General features: G+C 37.3%; 1 long non-coding RNA gene across 3 annotated transcripts in view; it reads right to left on the bottom strand.

The window, feature by feature from the left end:
* Window positions 1-17,437, bottom strand: part of LOC309631156 — a 381,246-nt gene that overhangs the window by 207,430 nt on the left and 156,379 nt on the right. For all 3 annotated transcript variants that reach the window (XR_014246106.1, XR_014246107.1, XR_014246108.1), the window contains one exon: window positions 10,960-11,011. This is a non-coding gene — a long non-coding RNA (uncharacterized lncRNA). The remainder of the gene's footprint in view (window positions 1-10,959; window positions 11,012-17,437) is intronic.

Raw genomic sequence — 17,437 nt, 5'->3', positions numbered from 1 at the left:
TTGGATTTATTCCCTACCAGTTTGAGAAATTACAATATAATTTTTCAATGCCATGAAATATTATGTGACTAATTCATGTCCTGCTTTAAAACGTATCGGCAGGTCATGGTAGCTAACAAGAACCTCTGACATAGTTTCCTGGAGAATTTTGAAAGATTTCATGTCTATTCTGAAGTGACAATCTAAATTATTATTGCTTTTTTTTAGAATTGCTTCTCAAACTTTAATGTATATAAGAATCATCTGAGAGCTTGTTAAAATGCAGATTTCTGGGCCCTACATCTTGAGGTTCTGATTCAGGAATGCCTGGCCTGGGGCCTGAGGTTTTGCATTTCTAACAAGCTCCCAGATGAAGCTAATATAGCTACTACTCTGTGCCTTCAGTTTCCTGGAAAAACCATTCAAATGTCCTTTTAAACATACACAACAAATGGACACTAAAATCCATCCCTGCACATTGTGAAAGGGGATATTCGCCATTTAGTTCACATCATTAAATCTGTTAAATAAAATATGACATTTAGGAAATGGTAGCATAGTGGTTTCCACCAAATATATCACATGATGATCCTCTCCCACTGTAATTATGCCTCCTTGCTTGAAAGTCACATATTTGTACAAGAGAAAACAATGACTTGTGCAGGAAACAAACCACTATAGAGCTCCACCTGTATTAAAACAGACATGTTTGTGGATTCCCATTATTAACTATAACTGCCCCCAAGGCTGCACTGACTCGGCTCCTCATTTCTAACATTTTACAGACTGAGTTGATAGGTTTATGGACAAATCTGTAGGCTATAGAACAGCAAGAATAAATAATAAATAAAATATAAAAAATATCTATGTGCCAGCCAAGGGCATGAACATTTCAGAGAGAAGGGCTTTAGGTGCCATGGCTTAAGGAATGCCTCAGACTTCCTAGGGAATGGTGATAATGTATTGGTTCTGCCCATTTCTAATCTAGGAAGACATTAAGGAGAAGTTGGAGCTTTCTGGGTGAGCTTAATAAGAGAGGGTTGACTAATGCTGAGGAAAGAAGCACACCCTCTGCTTTAGAAAAAGAACCAATTTGTTTTGATCATGCCCATCTATCAGTAAAATGTTTTTGAGCACACACCTAATATATGCACATTTATTTATTTCAAAGTATTTATGCTCACCATTATAACCTTATTATATATAAATACTATGAAACACACACTAAAAATATTTTTGAAAGTTGAGATAAAGATGAAATAAACACATTTAAATGTCTTACTTAGAAAAAGGTTTATCATTAGCAATATTATCTATAAATCCATATTTTAAATGGACTTACTGACAATGTCAACTTTTTGAAAGACAATGTGTCAGTACAAGTAAATAATTATTTTTTTAGCCTCTTAATGTGGCCAAATGTCCATACCAGGAGTAGGAGAAACATTAGCTGTACCAGCTTCTCATCATTTGCCTATGTTTGCATATTATATTCATTTGTAGTTCTTTTGTGGGAATCTTTTTAAGCTTTCCCTTTAAAGCCCTAGATAGAAATTCTCTCTTTTTTCTCCAACTTCCTTCCTTACCACTCTTGGTATGTGCATCACTCTTCACCCAAATTATGATCAGTTACAGTCTGTGTATTTGGGGGCATCTTTTACTCCTTATTCTTCTCATTACTTACCATAGTATCTTAGCCATAGCAAGTGCTTAATAAATATTTATTTACTAATGAGTGATAGAGGGAGAAAACACATCTTTCAGAGGAAAGCATGCTAAGGGACAGAAGAAGCTTTTCATTTTCAGTTAGGAATCCAATCTACTATATTTCTCCTTTTATAATAAAGCCTTTAATTACAATTAATTTTCAGCAATAATCACAAGAGTGTTTTTCTATGAATCTTTTTGCCATGCCAACAGGATGATTACTCATATTCCACTAGAAATCTGGCACATCACATTACTTTCACTTATTTTTATAGCGTGTAAATTGTCTCACATCTGATAAGTCGGCAACAGAACTCCTCCCTAGAGATGGACTAAAATAATTCAGGAGAAGGCAAATGTCTTTAAATCTAAAAAATTTTCGGAAAATATCTGCTTTGAATGTTACAGAAAGAGGATAATTAATGTACATTAGCTGGTCTCTTTCACCAGTGTTTCAATATATATCTATACCTATAATTCTTGTGTTTCATGAAAGCATTGATTTTTTTACATAAATGTATTAAAAATACTAGCTTTGCCAATAGAAATGTCAACTATTTCTCAAAACATCCCTAACATCACAAGCTAGGAAACTTTAATATAAATGAAATATAAAAAATGTTGAAAAAAATCTAAAATGACATACAGTGACTCTCTTGGAAAATAGCGATAGAATCAATGAATTCACATAAACATGGCCAAAGCAAGCAAAAATAGTTGCTTAAAAAAAATCAGAAGCAATGTTCCACATGCATCAAATCTCCTTTCCTCTGAAAAATCTTGTACTATGAATGATTGGGTTTCTAAGTTTATTATACAATTTTCAGTTAAAAGAAAGTTATCAAAAATTATTTTTCATCTAATAGTTAATTTAGACATGGCAAACTTAAAGTTCTCCAAAAATGTTTTACGATGGTTGTGCTGAGGACAGCTTGGGACTCTACTTACTTGAAATTCACCTATGTGGTAGGGAGTCAAATAGCCACAGGTGTCCCTTAGAAGTTTTATTGAGGTCCATTAGCATTTATTTCCCCTCCATACTTATGTATTTTCCATTTTTAGCAGATCTGTGGGCACACAAAAGCATTCAGTGCAGCATGTGCTTCTAAATCCAATTTATATTTAATTTGGAAAAAAAAGATTTTATACTTTCCATTTTTAATGCCATTCTAATGAAGAATCAACACACCAAGTGAAAGCCCAACTGCTGATGTAAGTTGGGAGTAAGATGTGACTGTAGTTTATGTTTGCTTTAGAGAGCAACTGCTGCCAGTGGTTGTGAAGGTTAATGCAGGGGTGCATGAGACCACCAACATCCCTGACCTCTGCTGCTGAACTGGTAAAGGAGCATGACGTGGATAAAGAGATGAACAAAGGACTTTATCCATAGGAATCCCAAATGCTCTGGAATACAACGACTGGTAGAAGATCACCAAAGACCTCACTCAACAAAATATGGTTCTTTAATTCTACCACCTGCATATAATAACAGATCCTAAATAACACTCAATTGTGACACATATTAAGATTCTAGAGTCTTTTTTTTACCCTTCACATTCCTAATGCTCCCAGACAGAATCAAGTGAACTCTCTGGAATCCTGAATGACCCTGAGTTATTTGAGAAAGATATAGTCCCTAGAAGAGGTAAAACCACCATAGCTCTGAGCATGCTAGGAGGGAAAATATGAAGATATTAAATCTAAAGACATATCCCTGCCCTTTAAGAGAGTTTTGTGATCTACACATAGACAGACACATATCATGCATTCTAAATTTGTGCCATTACATAAGGTGACAGACAAGGGCACATGACATGTCTTTTTAAACCTTCAATCTCAATCATTTAATTGATTGACAACAATTATGTCTCTCTTAGAAGGAATCATTAATAAGAAAGTATCTTAAGTATTCAGAGTCAAGGCATTTTTAAATGCTGGAATCAATACCCACATACTCATGTACACACACATTAGAAGAAAAAATAATCAAAGGGTTTTTTTGGGAAAGAATATGAAAATGTGAGGAAGTCTTCACAGTAGATATTTCTAGCCTGTTATCATTCCTAGTTAGTCTTTGAAACGTTCTCACTTAATCCTGGAAAACACTTTACAGAGAGCTTCAAAACCTAGTTGCAATTTGCCTAACTCAGAAAAAAATAAAATACAACACCACCAAAGTAAAGATTTTTGCTGTGGGAAAACATAGATAAAATCAAAAATCATAAAAACCTGTCCGAATGATAAGCATTTCAACTGTCAGCAATACAGCAACTTCTACCTACATTCAAATGAGACCCTTGAGAGCTTCTGTGGGGCATACATGAAAACTAAAGCAGTTGTTCCCAATCCCTGCAGAGAGAACAGCAGCTGTGGAATCTTAGGAAGAGGAAGACTAAGAGTAGCCATGGTGGGAGCAGACAGAATCCAAGAAAGAGCGAGCTTGGTTTTCCAATAACCTATAATCATTGATACTCACAGTGTGGTCCCTAGGCCAGCAGCATCAACACTACCTGATGTGGTAGACAGAAAAATGGGTCCACAAAAATGCCCATATCCTAATCCCTGAAACCTGTGAATATGTTGCTTTACATGGCAAAAGAGACTTCTGATTAAGATATGATTAAGTTAAGGGTCTTGAGGTGGGAAGAGTATCTTGGATTATCCAGATGGGCCCAATGTAGTCACAAGGGTTTTTGTAAGTGAGAAAGAGACAAGAGAGTCATGGGTCAGAATCAGAAAGAAATCTGAAGATGGTGGAAGGGGCCACAAGCCAAGCAATGAAGACATCCTCTAGAAGCTGGAAAAAGCAAGGAAACATATTCTCCCTTAGAGCTTCCAGAAAGAGGACACCTCGATTTTAACACATACAGATCTGTTTCTGACTTCTGACCTCCAGAACTGTAAGGTAATACATTTGTGTTGTTTTAAATCACGGAAGATTGAGGTAATTTTTCATACCAGCAACAGGAAACTAAAATATCTGGGAACGTCTTAGCAATGTGAACTCTGAAGAACTCTCCAAGGCTTGCTAAATCAAAAACTGAGGGGAGGGACAGCTGTTTTAACAAGCCCTCCAGGTCATTCTGTGCACACAAATGATGACAACTACTGTTCTATATCAAATCATCTTACACACTGAGCTTTGCCTAAATATACAATACACGATATGCATTTTAATATCAAGCTATGTCATACAGAAGAAATGAATCACAAAACGAACCATAAAATTATGATTCAGGTATGCATTGTTTATCTATTTCTGTGTAATAAATGTGTTTATCTATTGCTATGTAATAAATTACCACAAACTTAGCTTGAAACAACACATTTATCTTACAGCTTCTATGGGTCATGAATTTGGGCACAGTTTAACTGAGTCCTCTGCTTCAGTCTCTCTCACAAGGCTGCAATCAGAGCATCAAGCAAGGCTGAGGGCTTATGTGGAGGTTCAACTGGAGAAATATTCACTTCTAAACTTGCATGAGATTAGCAGAATTTCAGTTCCTCAAAGGCCCTTGGACTAATGGCCTCAGTTCCTAGTAGGCTGTTGGCTAGGGGACTCATTTTCTGGCCATTTAGGATTGCCCAAAAAGGTAAGCTGCTTCATCAAAGCCAGCAAGGCTCTTTATATACTATCAAGTATATATCAAGTATATATGTATATATATTTTTTTTTTTTTGCAAGTTCATATTTTATTTCCAATACATTTGGAGCTTTGATTTTTGTGTTTTTGTAAGGAAGTTTTCACTTAATTCATTGAAAGCGCTTTCGTGCTGAGCCCAACAGGGGGCCTGGGCCGGTCCAGACTCTTTGCAGCCCTCTTGCTCCCACCCCAGACCCCCAGTGCTGGGAGCAGGGTGGCTTCCCTCTGCCCACTCTGCCCTCCCACCCCCTGCTGCATCTCTCCGTACAGAACAATTTTAAAAATGGAAGCTAAGACACAATATACATTGGACAGGCATGCACACAGGCGTCTGCTCCAAGACTATAGACTACAGCTATCAAGATGGAAGTTAGAGCCTCTTGTAAGCCAATCATAAAATTGAAATCCCATCACCTTTGTTCTACTCTGTGGGTTAGAAGCAAGTCAATGGGCCAGCCCACATTTGAGGGGAGGGGATTATACAAGGGTGTGAATACTAGGGGGCGGCTATTGCTGGAGGCCAGCAAGAACCTGCCTGCCAAGGCCTCAAAATAATCAATAAGATGCCACAATCAAATTAAAATATTTCAATATTTTACTAGTGCTCCTTACTATTACCACCTCTTCTTCCTGCCTTTACGGATTCTTTTAGGAAAAATCATGTCAAAATAAAAGATTCCTAGTGTTCTTCCAGTAATTACGTTCCTTCTCTTCCTCAGATTTCCCCTTAAGACTCAGACTTGACAGTCATCCCTCAAGACATTATACTATGTCATTTGAGCCTGACCCTGTATCTTTGGTGTATGATCTACCGGGCATTAAATATATTACCAATAAATGCGATGAGTCTCATGTAAATACATGAATAAATTAAAATATTATTTATAATCAAGATGAAATCTTATACAAAGATCCAGGGATACCACATTCAGAATCATATTCAGTAGTAACATATTTGACTTATAATCAAATGCCCCACTACTTAAAACAAATACTCTAGTCATTGAGATTAAAAATGTTTGAATCAGCATGCATTTTCATAAGGGAACTCTTTTCTATTCTCTCAGATCCATATCCTTAAACATTTCCAAATGCTGACAGAATAATTCATCTTGTATGTAAACCACCAGAATTCTTATTTCCTATTTATATATCCACTATATATTTAGTAGTAATTAAAAAATACATATAGTTTAACAAAAAAAAATACATATAGTTTAGAATGAAATTGAGGTGGTGTGCATAAATTGTTTAAAAAAAGATAGAGGCACCACCCTTACAGGCTTTATAACTCCCTATAACCTTTGGAAAACCACCTAAGCTTCCGTACCTTGTCTAAATCTTGAAGAGCTACTATAACTAGAATGCTATCTGAAGATTTCTCTTTGTGGCTTTGGAGGGTGAAAGAGGGCAGATTGGATTATCCTTGAAATCTCCTAGTTCCCCCAATACAGGCTGATGTGTGGTCTTTAAAATACTTTCTAGACCTTGTAAAAATCACATGCATAAATCACGTGGTGTTCTCAGTCAGCCCACCTACTGAGGCCATGTTTGGAAATCATGATACAAGGATTAGCCTCTAGATGGGTGCCCCAGAAGGGCTTAGATCCTGTATATAATGTGTAAGAGAGGGGTGCCGCCCCTTCACTAGGTTGTACAGTGGGAGAAGAACTGCTTAATTGCTGACTGATTGTAATATTAGGACCTTTTCTCTAGATACTTTTTATATTGTTTAATACTGGGGCAAATTTGCCTCCTTCTTCTCGGTCCACAGTCCTGAAATGGTGCTCGTTATTAGGGACCAAGGCAAACTCCCAAACATCACATATTCTAAGAATATTTCTAACAGTGCTCCACTGGGCAGTATAACTAACAGAAATAAACACACACAAAAATCAGTGTATTCCTCTTTAGCTAAAAAACTGATGACATTTGGACCCTTGGAACAGAGATACTGGGTTGGCCCAAGTGTTCGTTCAGGTTTTTCCTTGACATCTTACAGAAAAACCTGAACGAATTTTTGGGCCAACATAGTATAAACCAGATTATTTTCTTATTTTGATAAGAGATATAAGCAATCAACTTAACTCCATTAGAAGAAAATCAAACCTTTATGCTTTTAAATGAGTAAAAATAGGATCACATGTTAACAACTCTTGGAAAAATTATTTTTATATTACTTGGCAATTATGCTTGGTGGGGAAACTAATTTACAGCATGACTCTTTTAATAGCAGCACTTAATTTGATCATTACAACAGGACACAGAATCAAGACCAAACTACAGCATTGGAAGTTCTTATTTTAGGCATTTCGTGCCAAATGAAATACAAACATCACCTAGAGGAAAAATGTTATAGTCCTACTGCATGTTTTAATGTACATAATAAAAAAACTGAAAGTTCAAATGATTCCAACATTTTGCAATTAAGCGAGAAACTTTAGAGAAATGAGTTGTTGGAAAGGAAACACAACTGTAGCTATTTATACCCTCTATGATATTGGCACTTCTTTTTCAAATGACAGGACATGTAACACAAGTCAGTCTCCCTCAAATAGAAATAAAAGTCAAATTGAAAGTTTTTAACAAGCCTGCCAATATGAAAGTAATGGAACAGTACACATTTTCCTTCTTCCAGGAGAACAAGCTATAGAGAACTTCGGGGAATGCAGTTCCAAGAGCAAAATACTATAACACACACACACACACACACACACACACACACGCACGCACACACACACACACACACACAAAAGCACAAAAGGCTGAGATGTCCCAACATCTCTGCCCCAGAGGATGGCTAGAATTTTCCCCAATTCTGCTTTCTTATTACTTCTCTGAGGTCCTGTATTAACTTTTGCTCGTTTATGCCATGGTAGCAAGTGTTTCAGTCTGAATGACTTGACACAAGAAAGTTTACTTCTAATTTCTCACTCCTGTAATGTGTTCTACAACTGTTCTTTGTGTACTCTTCCCTCCAAGATCCTGGATAAGAAGCAGCTGCTGTCTAGATATTACCCTTCCCAATGTAGAGAGAAAAGAGCAAAAGTATAGCCTCACAGTTGTCCTTAAGGCCTCTTCTTGAAAGCAGGACACACCACTTCCGAAACCAGTCACTGAAACAAGCTTGATGTCCACAGGACAGGGATGCAGAATCCAGAAAGAAGGGAAAATATCGGAAAATAATCAAACTTACCACAGATCACTACACCCAAATAAATAACTTGATATCAAGAGTGATTAACTTTTGGAGAAATGAGTATAATTATTTTTGATGTTTTTTAGTTAAAAATTTTTTTAAAAAGTGATCAGCTCAGACTTTCTTTCATTATGGCCAAGAGAAGAATTGGAGTTGAGAGTTTAGGTCTTAAGTATTCTTCCGACGTAGAAACACCTTCACCTTCGTCAGGGTGCAGAGTGCATTTTAGCAAAAGTGAGTCAGCTCCCCTTGGCTCACTGTCATGACATCTATTTTTATTACCAGAGTTTTACTATGAAAGTAATATGTGCTCATGATAAAAAATTCTAATAGCAATAGAAAGCAACACAGCAAATTTTTAAAAGCCCACTACATCCCTTAGTCCCACTCCCCAAAGATACTCATTGCAGACAGTTTCAAATATCATTCTAGAAATTGTTCATGCATATACTCTTTGTTTCCTCATTTGAAAACTAATAATAATAACACCACAAATGATCTTTGCATCCAATGACTTAAAAGATATAAAACATTTAGAAGAGTAGCTTACACATAGTAAATTGCTACTATTATTATTTTTGCCAAGCACTGTTCTAAGTGCTTTGCATGTATTAACCCACACACCCACATACACACACACACAAACTCCAGCACCGAAACACCACCCCCACCATCACACACACGTGCACCTAAATTATTACTTAACAATATTATCTTAGAATAGCTTTCCATGTTAACTCAAATACCTCCCACTCAGTTTTGAAAGGCTATGAGTTATCCCATTAAATGTGTTTAACTTGATTTATTTAAACAGAAATCTTTCTTAAGGATTTTCTTTTTTTCCATCATAAAAACACAGAAATGAACATGCTTGTGCCATAGCATAAATTCCTAGAAATGGAATCACTCAGTCAAAGCTATGCATTTTTAATTTTGAGTGATTTTGCCAAGTTGTCCCTGAGATGGTCACTGGGGCTTTTACCAAGGCCCTAATTACCTCCCTCATTGAAATTAGGCATGGATATGTGATTTACTTTGGCTAATAAAATGTTAGCAGAAATAACATGCTATATATTTCACTATAACCCACCCTCCTCTCACCACAGTGAGAGAAAATGTTCCAAATAGCAGCTGCTCCATTGGTTTGTTCATTTAGTGAGGACAACGCAAAGGAGAGCTCTTTCCCTGCTGATCTGAGAAGGGCATGTAGTGTAATCAAGAAATAAACCTTCCCGTTTTAAGTCCTTAAGGGTTTCGGATTGTTCGTTTTCACAAACAAGTTTGTCAAAATATCAGTAGCTATTACAATAGACTTGCTCTTTATAAGAAATGACAATTTTTTTTTTACACTTGGATTCTTATTCAGGGAGAGTCAAATTGTAAACAGTTGCCTGTTCTAGGAAGTAGGAGATGACTAGGTATTAAAAGGTATATCTGAAGAAAGCATGTTCCAAAGAGGATAGATTACTGTTAAAATTATTCAAAACATAATAGTTTCCTTCTCTGTGATTACTTAAATTTTAAAGAAAACAGGTCTCTCAGTAAGTTACAAAGGGCAGTTTTAAGGTTGATGTTTCTTTTTTTACATGATATTCACTGCATATCATAAAACTGAGACAAATACTTGTCACTTAAATCTATGTAGGCACATAAAAATCAACTATAAAGTTTTACTGGAGTGCCATAATCATCAATGGAACTAGAGTCTGGATTCCATTTTCTGAATATGTGGGACAACATTACATACCAATTCTTCCAGTCATATTTATGACAAGCTACTTTCTGTATATTTTTCCTAGACAGAACCTTGTAAACCCAAAGATGATATACTATGTATATAGCTAGACAAATTGAGAGAAGAAATCTCAAAGTGCTTCACTGTTTTCCCAACTGAAATAAACTGCCCCCATTCAAACACTATTTCTGATCCGAGTGGAGAAAACCTGAGTGCAAATATATTAGGTCCAGGCCCAATCCCAACAGCAGTTGAGTTTTCTTAAACAGAAGTATATTGCTTCATACCTCAGAGAATTACAACATTCCCGATTTTTTTTTTTCCTGAGCTTGTTTATGACTTCCATGAGCGCCAGAGAGTCTCCTTCTGCCCTCCAGAGGTGGGCAGCTTGATCCTGTTCATGATACCATCTGTCCCATGTCCCCACCAAAGGACAAGAGCCATGTAACCTTCATGTACCTTTTGCAACATTTCTGAACAGCACCATTGTGCACTTCTAGTCATTCTGGTTAAACTTTGTAAAACTGTAATTGTTCTCATAGCTCATTTCCAATATAGCTGAGAGATTAGAGGAAACATTTATTTCTTGGATGAATTTTTTGAACAAATAAGGATTTTGTCCAGATATTGCCTTGAGGTCTGCTATAGGAGAATGTCAATCTGATGGTTGGGCTGAGGTGGGAAGGGAGGCCTACCTTAAGAGTCTCTGCTCAGGCCACCATTTTATTCAGCTCCTCAGATTCCATGCTGAAAAAGAAATGTTTAAATTTTGTTAAAACTCAAATTGGAGACTCAAGGAAAAAAAGTCCATGTTCTAACATGCATGAAGCAAAATAAATATTTCATGATGTTAAAGGAGTTCATGTTAAAGCACTTTTCATTGTAAGGTTGAACCGATCAATTTTTAGTTTTAAATTCTTACATACTTTACGTAATGTCAATAAAAGGCCAGAGAACACATATGGATGAGAACTTATTTGTAAATCATATACCACTTTAAGACTATACTTAGCTTTTGCTAGAAAAAAAAATTAAAAAGTTATCCCCATACAGCTTTGCTTACAAACATATAACTACATAACATCTTAGACTTAAAGGAAAAAAAAAAAAAACTACTGTAGTAATTGTTTCCCTTTTGCATTTTCTAAGCTTTGATTTTTCCAGTAGATCTCAAATTGAAGTGGGTATAATTCCTATAACTTATATACATAAACATATCTGTTTATCTCAAATGTGTAATTGATTCTGTTACCACTATTCCAAAATAAATATTGGTTTGCTAAATGCTGCACCAGAGACCATAAGAAAAATACATAATATATTGGTTTTACATTACCAACTTTCAAAATTATTGTTCAATTATTTCTTGGCTTTATAATGGTATACTTTACTGAATCAATTAGAAATTAGAGGTCTTTTCTATTTAAATTAAAGTAAGCAAAGGCCAATTTGCATATATATGTACATATATATACACACACATGTATAAACTTTGCTTCTTTTGTGGTAAAATTCTTAGTGAAGCTATCTAATATAACAGGGGAGGAACACTTTTTATCATACATACTATATGTGTGTGTGAACTATAAAGGATTCTTGCACTTTTAATTTGCAAACTTTTTTAACTTAAAAAAATTAAGAGACCTTCAAGATGGCAGAGGAGTAAGACGTGGAGATCAACTTCCTCCCTGCAAATACATCAGAAATACATCTACATGTGGAACAACTCCTACAGAACACCTACTGAACACTGGCAGAAGACCTCAGACCTCCCAAAAGGCAAGAAAATTCCCACATACCTGGGTAGGGCAAAAGAAAAAAGAAAAAACAGAGACAAAAGAATAGGGACGGGACCTGCACATCGGGAAGGGAGATGTGAAGGAGGAAAGGTTTCCACACACTAGGAAGCCCCTTCACTGGTGGAGACGGGGGGCGTGTGTGGGGGGAAGCTTCAGAGCCATGGAGGAGAGTGCAGCAACAGGGGTGCAGGGGGCAAAGCGGAGAGATTCCCGCACAGAGCATCAGTGCCGACCGGCACTCACCAGCCTGAGAGGCTTGTCTGCTCACCCGCTGGGGTGGGTGGGGGCTGGGAGCTGAGGCTCGGGCTTCGGAGGTCAGATCCCAGGGAGAGGACTGGGGTTGGCTGTGTGAACACAGCCTGAAGGGGGCTAGTGTGCCACAGCTAGCTGGGAAGGAGTCCGGGAAAAAGTCTGGACCAGCCTAAGAGGCAGGAGACCATTGTTTCAGGGTGCATGAGGAGAGCAGATTCAGAACACCGCCTAAACGAGCTGCAGAGACAGGTGCGAGCCACGGCTATCAGCGTGGACACTAGAGACGGGCATGAAACTCTAAGGCTGCTGCTGCTGCCAACGAGAAACCTGTGTGCGAGCACAGATCACTATCTACACCTCCCCTCCCGGGAGCCTGTGCAGCCCGCCACTGCCAGGGTCCCGTGATCCAGGGACAGCTTCCCGGGGAGAACACACGGCGCGCCTCAGGCTGTTGCAACGTCACGTCGGCCTCTGCTGCTGCAGGCTCGCCCCGCATCCGTACCCCTCCCTCCCCCTGGCCTGAGTGAGCCAGAGTCCCCGAATCAGCTGCTCCTTTAACCGCGTCCCATCTGGGCGGGGAACAGATGCCCTCAGGTGACCTACACCCCAGGAGCTGTGCGAACAAAGAAAAGAAAGGGAAATCTCTCCCAGCAGCCTCAGGAGCAGCGGATTAAATCTCCACAATCAACGTGATGTACCCTGCATCTCTGGGATACCTGAATAGACAACGAATCATCCCAAATTGAGGAGGTGGACTTTGGGAGCAACTTGTAGACTTCGGGTTTGCTTTCTGCATCTAATTTGTTTCTGGTTTTATGTTTATCTTAGTTTAGTATTTACAGTTTATTATCACTGGTAGATTTGTTTATTGATTTAGTTGCTCTATTCCTTTTTTTTTGTTCCTTTTTCTCTTTTTGTGAGTGTGTATGTGTATGCTCCTTTGTGTGATTCTGTCTAAATAGCTTTGCTTTTACGATTTGTCCTAGGGTTCTCTCTGTCCATTTTGTTTTGGTTTTTTTTTTAGCATAGTTTGTAGTGCTTGTTATCATTGGTGGATTTTTTTTTTTTTTTTTTTGGTTTGGTTGCTCTCTTCTTTCTTACTTTCTTTTTCTTTCTTTTTTTTATTATTTTTTAATTTTTTATATTTTTAATATTTTTTTATTTTTTCTTTTTAATAACTTTATTTTATATTCTCCCTTCCTTCCTTCCTTCCTTCCTTTCTCTCTTTTCTTCTGAGACGTGTGGCTGACAGGGTCTTCATGCTCCGGCCAGGTCTCAGGCCTGTGCCTCTGAGGTGGGAGAGCCAAGTTCAGGACACTAGTCCACCAGAGACCTCCCAGCTCCACATAATATCAAACGGTGAAAGCTCTCCCAGAGATCTCCATCTCAACACTAAGACCCAGTTCTACTCAATGATGAGCAAGCTACAGTGCTGGACACCCTATGACAACTAGCAAGACAGGAACACAACCCCACCTATTAGCAGAGAGGCTGCCTCAAATCATACTAAGTTCACAGACACCCCAAAACACACCACCATACGCAGCCCTGACAACCAGAAAGAAAAGATCCATCCCCAACACCAGAACACAGGAACCAGCCTCCTCAACCAGGAATCCTACACAAGCCACTGAACCAACCTTACCCACTGGGGGCACACACCAAAAAAAAATAGGAACTACAAACCTGCGGGCTGTGAAAAGGAGACCCCAAAAACAGTAAGTTAAGCAAAATGAGAAGACAGAGAAACACACTGCAGATGAAGAAGCAAGGTAAAAACCCACCAGACCAAACAAATGAAGAGGAAATAGGCAGTCTACTTGAAAAAGAATAAGAGTAATGATGGTAAAGATGATCCAAAATCTTGGATAGAATGGATAAAATACAAGAAATGTTTACAAGGACCTAGAAGAACTAAAGAGCAAACAAACATTGATGAACAACACAATAAATGAAATTAAAAATTCTCTAGAAGGAATCAATAGCAGAATAACTGATGCAGAAGAGCGGATAAGTGACCTGGAAGATAAAATAGTGGAGATAACTACCACAGAGCAGAATAAAGAAAAAAGAATGAAAAGAATTGAGGACAGTCTCAGAGATCTCTGGGATAACATTAAACACACTAACATTCGAATTAGAGGGCTCCCAGGAGAGGAAGAGAATAAGAAAGGGACGGAGAAAATATATGAAGAGATTACAGTTGAAAACTTCCCTAATATGGGAAAGGAAATAATCAAGTCCAGGAAGTGAAGAGAGTCCTATAGGATAAATCCAAGGAGAAACATGCCAAGACATATTAATCAAACTATCAAAAATTAAATACAAAGAGAAAATATTAAAAACAGCAAGGGAAAAATAACAAATAACATACAAGGGAATACCCATAAGGTTACCAGCTGATCTTTAAGCAGAAACTCTGCAAGCCAGAAGGGAGTGGCAGGACATACTTAAAGTAATGAAAGGGAAAAACCTACAACCAAGATTACTCTACCCAGCAAGGATCTCATTCAGATTCAATGGAGAAATTAAAACCTTTACAGGCAAGCAAAAGCTGAGAGAATTCAGCACCACCAAACCAGCTTTACAACAAATGCTAAAGGAACTCCTCTAAACAGGAAACACAAGAGAAGGAAAAGACCTACAAAAACAAACCCCAAAAATTAAGAAAATGGTAATAGGAGTGTACATATCAATAACTACCTTAAATGTAAATGCATTAAATGCTCCAACCAAAAGACATAGACTGGCTGAATGAATACAAAAACAAGACCCATATATTTGCTGTCTACAAGAGATCCACTTCAGATCTAGCGACACATACAGACTGAATGGGAGGGGATGGAAAAAGATATGCCATGAAATGGAAATCAAAAGAAAGCTGGAGTAGCAATTCTCATATCAGACAAAATAGGCTTTAAAATACAGACTATTACAAGAGACAAAAAAGGACACTACATAATGATCAAGGGATCCATCCAAGAAGAAGATATAACAATTGTAAATATTTATGCACCCAACATAAGAGCACCTCAATACATAAGGCAAATGCTAACAGCCATAAAAGGGGAAATCAACATTAACACAATCACAGTAGGGGACTTTAACACCCCACTTTCACCAATGGACAGATCATCCAAAATGAAAATAAATAAAGAAACACAAGCTTTAAGTGATACATTAAACAAGATGGACTAAATTGATATTTATAGGACATTCCATCCAAAAACAACAGAATACACTTGTTTCGCAAGTGCTCATGGAATATTCTCCAGGATAGATCATATCTTGGGTCACAAATGAAGCCTTGGTAAATTTAAGAAAACTGAAATCATATAAAGTATCTTTTCCAACCACAATGCTATGAGACGAAATATCAATTACAGGAAAAAATCTGTAAAAAATACAAATACATGGAGGCTAAACAATACACTATTTAATAACCAAGAGATCACTGAAGAAATCAAAGAGGAAATAAAACAATACCTAGAAACAAATGACAATGAAAACACGATGACGCAAAACCTATGGGATGCAGCAAAAGCAGTTCTAAGAGGGAAGTTTATAGCAATACAATCCTACCTCAAGAAACAAGAAACATCTCAACTAAACAACCTAACCTTGCACCTAAAGCGATTAGAGAAAGAAGAACAAAAAAGCCCCAAAGTTAGCAGAAGGAAAGAAATCATAAAGATCAGATCAGAAATAAATGAAAAAGAAATGAAGGAAACAATAGCAAAGATCAATAAAACTAAAAGCTGGTTCTTTGAGAAGATAAACAAAACTTATAAACCATTAGCCAGACTCATCAAGAAAAAAAGGGAGAAGACTCAAATCAATAGAATTAGAAATGAAAAAGGAGAAGTAACAACTGACACTACAGAAATACAAAGGATCATGAGAGATTACTACAAGCAACTATATGCCAATAAAATGGACAACCTGGAAGAAATGGACAAATTCTTACAAAAGCACGACCTGTGAGACTGAACCAGGAGGAAATAGAAAATATAAACAGACAAATCACAAGCACTGAAATTGAGACTGTGATTAAAAAATCTTCCAACAAGAGCCCAGGACCAGATGGATTCACAGGCGAATTCTATCAAACATTTAGAGAAGAGCTAATACCTATCCTTCTCAAACTCTTCCAAGATATAGCAGAGGGAGGAACACTCCCAAATTCATTCTATGAGGCCACCATCACCCTGATACCAAAACCAGACAAAGATGTCACAAAGAAAGAAAACCACAGGCCAATATCACTGATGAACATAGATGCAAAAATCCTCAACAAAATACTAGCAAACAGAATCCAACAGCACATTAAAAAGATCATACACCATGATCAAGTGGGGTTTATCCCAGGAATGCAAGGATTCTTCAATATACGCAAATCAATCAATGTGATACACCATATTAACAAACTGGAGGAGAAAACCCATATGATCTCAATAGACACAGAAAAAGCTTTTAACAAAATTCAACACCCATTTATGACAAAAACCCTCCAGAAAGTAGGCATAGAGGGAACTTACCTCAACATAATAAAGGCCATGTATGACAAACCCACAGCCAACTTCATTCTCAATGGTGAAAATCTGAAACTATTTCCTCTAAGATCAGGAAGAAGGCAAGGTTGCCCACTCTCACAGCTATTATTTAACATAGCTTTGGAAGTTTTAGCCACAGCAATCAGATAAGAAGAAATAACAGGAATGCAAATCAGAAAAGAAGAAGTAAAGCTGTCACTGTTTGCAGATGATATGATACTATACATAGAGAATCCTAAAGATGATACCAGAAACGTAGTAGAGCTAATCAATGAATTTGGTAAAGTAGCAGAATACAAAATTAATGCACAGAAATCTCTTGCATTCCTATACACTAATGATGAAAAATCTGAAAGAGAAATTAAGGAAACACTCCCATTTACCACTGCAACAAAAAGAATAAAATACCTAGGAATGAATCTACCTAAAGAGACAAAAGACCTGTATGCAGAAAATTATAAGACACTGATGAAAGAAATTAAAGATGATACAAACAGATGAAGAGATATACCATGTTCCTGGATTGGAAGAATCAACAACATGAAAATGACTATACTACCCAAAGCAAT

Source organism: Balaenoptera borealis, assembly GCF_965194805.1.
Source record: "Balaenoptera borealis genome assembly, chromosome: 6".
Taxonomy (NCBI): domain Eukaryota; kingdom Metazoa; phylum Chordata; class Mammalia; order Artiodactyla; family Balaenopteridae; genus Balaenoptera; species Balaenoptera borealis.
The sequence above is the reverse complement of the archived record's forward strand: the minus strand, read 5'-3'. Positions and strand labels throughout refer to the sequence as shown.